This window comes from Lygodium microphyllum, chromosome 3 (genome assembly GCF_053477565.2).
Source record: "Lygodium microphyllum isolate KBCC chromosome 3, Lygodium_microphyllum_v1.1.10, whole genome shotgun sequence".
Classification (NCBI taxonomy): domain Eukaryota; kingdom Viridiplantae; phylum Streptophyta; class Polypodiopsida; order Schizaeales; family Lygodiaceae; genus Lygodium; species Lygodium microphyllum.
The window spans coordinates 134,936,737-134,942,607 of record NC_141137.1 but is presented as its reverse complement, the minus strand read 5'-3'; positions in this window follow the sequence as shown (position 1 = coordinate 134,942,607).

Genomic DNA, 5,871 nt, shown 5'->3' with positions numbered 1-5,871 from the left:
GGCTAAAATGACGACTGTCGTTGATGATTAGGATTGAGGATTCAACGGCATTGTGAGCTGGGAGGAAGAATTTGGTTATGAATGAGTTTGTGTGGCTAAGAACAACAGTTTCCAGTCCTGGGATGTGCATTTTGTGGTTTGCGGGCCATACATCAAGGGGTTAAAATCAAGCTATGTGTTGTTGGTACTACTATCATGAATACTGCGGATTTTATCTTGACTGCTGAGGACACTAGGCAGACGACAAAAATCATCATTACAAGGTCTTTCACTGGAGAAACAGAGGCTAATCTTGTCGTAACCATCAGTTTTGTGGAGTTGCGAGCTAACTCAGAAGATGGCGGCATATTCAGAAAATAGCAGGTGAAAGTAGAAGATGATGTTCGTGATGGAAATATTTTGGACGGTACTCTGGAATTTGGAAATATTGAAGAAAGTAGAGAATCGGTGGTCTAAGTGACATGGCGGGGATTTTACGAAGGCGGCAGATAGCATATTGAAACATAGGAGGTGGCATTCAAAAACTGTACGTCGTGAAAAAGCTTAATGTTAAGCTATTAGTTTTCAAGCCTTCTAAGGCTTTTGAGTTCCTTCAAAGCGTAGAACAAAGAGAAAGCAAAAGTTTAAAAGCTTTTGCCTTGTAGAAAAGTGAGAAGCCTTATAACGTGTCTGAGAGTACTAGGAAAACTATATAAGGAGAGGAGATTGAAGAGTTAAGGGCATTTCCCCTTAATTGCAATTGTATTTTGTGACAGAGGAGAGTGGAGGGTTGCATGCTAGAATGAGCTCTTGTCATGTCAATTTGGAAGTTGAAGAATTTGGATTTGTGGCACCGAGTGTCGGCTCTAGGTTGTTAAGGTACGAGAATATATTTCACTTGGTTTGTTTTCGAATTGTTGGTATTTTCGTTGTGTTGTGGTTGTGTGATGCTCTACCTGAATTTGGGTTTTAGTTTTTTGAGCTACAAGAGGCATTGTTCATTGTGTGTTGTCTTGTTTTCGTGTGTGGCTTGTGGTGTATTGTCAAATATTTGGATTTTTCAAGTTGTGTTATGCATCCGACAAAGTCAATTATCCCAACCGGCACTCCTTAAACTTCTCGTTATCGGGTTGTGAGTGAGGCTTGTTCTCGATCACCGCTCACGTAACACCGGCTCTCACGAAGGTCTTTATCTCTACTGGCACTTTGGATGATGCAAGTTATGTAGTTTCTTTTGGTAATTCCTCATGGAAGATTACATGTGGGAATCTTGTCATTACACATGGTGCTAAGTCCAATACTCTCTACTGCTTACTTGTATCTAGGTCGATTGATCATATTTTGGTAGTGGATGTAGTTCCACATGTATCTCTATGGCATTGTTACCTTGGGCATATTTCCTTGAATGGAGCATATTTTACTAGGAGAAGAAGCATTCATTTTTCCTTTAAAATTAATTCCTATTTCAATTTTTTATTAATCTTCCACTTTTACCCCCCTCCCCTCCTCCTTGGAAAGGATGAAAATACTTCCTAAGATTGTGGAAAGAAAGGTGTAAAGGCCTTTAGTGAATTCTAGGTGCACCTTATTGGTTCAAGAACCAGTCATTGAACTTCGGGTTATACTCTAGTGTCTCATGACAATCCATATCTTGTGGACGAATGCCCACTTGTGTGATGTAAGTCAATATGTCGTCACCTAAGTTGGTTCAGCTTACAATGTGGAGTTCCTCCTCAGTTATAATTCCATCCAAGTATGGATGTATCATGATATTGCTGTCTAATATCTCATGTCTTGTTATGGCTAATACTCGAAATGAGGTTCGTGCTACATACGTTGGGTCATACTCAGAAGTCTTAATGGCATGTTCTTGCTCTGCATCGGTCATGATTTGATAACCCTCTTGAGCCCATTGAGTGTGCAGATTATACCACTTGCGTAAGAAATTGGACTCAGACTCAAGTAATCATTGAAGCTTAGCAAATTTTGTGGTGACATGGGAAATTTTCTTTTCTTGAAGGATGTGATTAATCATTGACTTAAGGCAATAGTGGGGGCCTTAATGAAGATGAATTTATATTCTTTGCAAGAATACAACAAAGAATGTACCTCATTTGCTATAGGTTTGTCAAGTAGGATGAGGTCCAAACATTCATAACTTTTAGCAAATAACGTGAAAGTTACATCCAATTGTTAAATGCATGTTACCAAGTCGTCCCCTGTGTCCATGGACTTTGTTATTGGAGTATGAGATTGAGAATCATACATGGAATTTGAGAGTTTAGGTAGCCACATCAGGGTGTTACCTTCATAGTAGTCTTAGGCTTGAAATAGGACCTTTGGGACCCAACGCTACCTAGTCACCTGTGAATTATAGGGGTGCCAATTCCTCCATTTAGGTCTAGAGTATGAGGCATGGAAACTATGAGTTCAAAGTTGTATCCATGCTTGGGACCCACTTGAGTGTTTGGGTCATAGCTTTGGGTGTGGTTCTTGGAGGGTGGTAGTACTTTGCAATGGGTGTACATTGTGGTGTGCTACCCCCTCCTTAGGGTTAATACTAGGTTTAGCTACTGGTGGCACTACAAGGATTTAGATGGCTATGGTGCCCTTGTTGAAAGCCATTATTATTCTAACATTGCCAATGGCAAGGTGGATGCACTATGAGTCATAGCCAATATTACAATGAGCTTGTTTTTTGAACACATGACTCAACAATGATTCCTTATCGACATTGTGCTTGTTAGTAAGCACATAAAAGACGATGGGTAGGCTATCAGTTTTGATAGAAATCATTAATTTGCATTTTCCCAAGAGTGGATAGGACTGTCTCCTAAATGGACTGAGTTTTGCACTGGTTGGTTGCAATTGGGGTTGACCCATGGTTGTCCAGTGTTCATAAAATAAGATATTTGAGTCAGATCCTTCATCAATTAGTGCCTCCAAAGTGTGTGGCCTTTGAGCAGTCATGGTTATTTGTAGGTAGGCTGGTGCTATTGCTTCCTCATCCTCCTCCTCTAGTTCTATGATGCTTGCAACTCTCACATTCATTGGTGGTCCTATCATTGGGGGTTCATAAAGTGGATGTGAAGGAGTATAATACTTTTTGATGCAGCTTGTGGTGAAAAAGTCTATGCCCTCCCTCTCTAGGGTTTCAAGTTTCACATTACCTATTCTGTTGATATTGTAAACCTTGAAAGGTCCCAATCCCCTTAATTTCATCTTCTACTTATGTCCCTTGACAGAGTACAACAAGACTAGGTCTTCTTGCCCAAAGTCTCATTTTTTGACATGTTTATCAAACCAACTCTTGCATCATGCCTTTTCACAAATTAGAGCATGAGTTGCAATGAGATGAATCTCAAATAGTCATTCTAGCTCTACCAACTGATTTGTTCATGCTTGCTTGCCCTCCCATCTCTCCTAGACTAATATTCTCTAGCTTGGAATAAAGAATTCTACTAGTAGAATTGCTTCAATTTTGTAGGTAATTTTGAACGGGGTCTTGTCTATGGCTATTTTATAGGCTGTTCTATATGCCCATAAAGTTGCCATAAGCTTGTTGTCCTAGTCACTGTGTGAAGCAGAGAATATCTTTGTTAGGATATTCACCAAGATCTTGTTTGTGGATTTGGCTTGACCGTTGGGTTGATGGTAATATGGTGAGGACTTTTTGTAGATTATTAAGAAGGTGGATAATAAGGGAGCAATCACTTCATTGATGAAGTGTGTACCTTGATCACTAACCAACTCTATGGGGCAATTGAACCGTGAGATTACTTGCTCCCAAAGGAATTTGGTCGTGGTCCTAGCATCATTTTTGCAAGTTGCTCAAGTTCTGATCAGTTGGTGAGATATTTTTGGCAACAATGACGTACTTAGTGGCTCCTTCAGAGTACTGTGCAACAGGGCTGATTGAACTAATAGAGCCCATTTCCCATTTCTCGAACAGTTGGCATGCGATCGATGGGTCAACTCCATTTTGTCCTTACGAATAGGAACTTTAGTTCATTGCAATCATCATAGTATTTCACAAACTTAGCTACATCGTAGAATAGCGTGGGCCATCACAATTGAAACTGGAGCACCTTGCATGCTGTGGTGCCTCTATTGAAATGTCATCTAGCAATCCCACCATGTATTTCCATGAGCACATCGTGCATTTCATGTTCACAAATAGATCTCCTTTTAAGAGTCCATCGTGTCCTAATTGATTCAATTGGCCTACAATCCAATTGATAGAGTTGGATTTTCAAGATCAAGCTCCTGAACTTAGCTTTTTCTATGGGCCATTCAGGAAATCTATTCTCTAGGATGTGGACTATGTCATTTGCTTAGTAAGGTGTGAAGTATACTCTAAACAAATCTTGTTCATTGCTGGACATGCTAAAAAGATGTGCATCTAGTAGGTAATCACACTGATACCTTGTCTAACGATTTCTCTTATGGGTATGCAAGACATGTGATTTGCTATATAGTATTGTTTGCCCTTGTGTACTACCACAGAGAAGTCAAATTCCAAAATCAGAAGTTACTATCAAGCAATGCATCATGCTGCACACATGGTTTGTTCACAACATAAAGCAATTGATGCTAGGAGGCATATTCAACGGTGGATTTCGTGAGGTTTTGCGGTGGATTTTGTAAAATTTTATTACCGGGGCTCATACACAAGGTGGATTCTTTGTGCGAAAAGCCGATGGGGACGCCTATCCTTTTCGGGTATTTTGTTAATTTAATGTGTAAGTGGGTGATTCCATAGGGGGTGATTCCACAAAATACATATTTAAATTAATAAACGTTTATGAGTTTAGAGTGCGCACTCGTAATAAATTAAGGTTAGGATTGATTTCTAACCAATTTATTTTTGTAGCTAAAGGCTGCTAGGTATTCACTTTTGTCGGTTTAATTGTATTATTTTTCTAACAATTGTGAATGCTTCAGTTGATGTGTAGAGCAAGCAGTGGTGGCATTGGGAAGCATTGGAGGATAGCGTGTATTCAAATTATCATTAATTTTTTATGGGCGCGTATCTTAGGCATGGCGTCCATATTTTGATGCGTTTATTTATCAAAGCGCTTGATATTTATTTATTACTTTTGTATGCGCATGGGCACACGATTTAAATATTTGTATTGGACATTGTATTTGGGTACCGCCTAACTTCTTGGGCATCCAATAGCTTTAATTCTTTAGTGGCACAAAAGCAAACACAAAAGCTAAAGCATGCTAATTGTAAATTGGGCTATTTCTTGAGCTTGAATATGAATAATATATAAAATACATGCTTTGTGGAGCGCTCACACAAGGCATGGGGGAGATTGCATCCAATTTGTCTCTTGCTTCATGTCGTGCAAGCTTTCTTCATTGTTTTTTGTGCAAAAAGTAGAGTTCTTTTGTTCTTGGGGACCTTCTGACGCTCACTACACACGCGCATACGGCGTCCGATCTATGCACCAGTGGTATCATAGCGAAGCTGAGATCGAGAGCTTCCAATCGCTTACCATCTCGCGCGAAGGCGGAGCTCCTAGAACAATCGAGCTCTACAGTCAGTCTCGTAGCAAATGGTTGATACTCAGATCGCGAGGGACCAGCCTCTGCAGGTGGATGACCACGCGAGAAGATCTTTCATCAAGTCGTTGAGTACAGATAAGAATTTTCATCCATAGCTTTTCAAGCTTAAAGGATTAGTTATAAGGCTTCAAAAGAAGCTTAACAAAATGCTTCAAACTTCCAATTCCCACATCGGCGGCGGCAGCACGTACTGCCTATCGCCGAATCTGGCGACGACATATTCAGGTCCTTGAAATCCAAGCTAAGTCATAAAAGCTTAAAACTACAAGTCCTCTAAGTTGTCCAAGTTATTAAGGTCCTACAAGTCATCTTCAACAA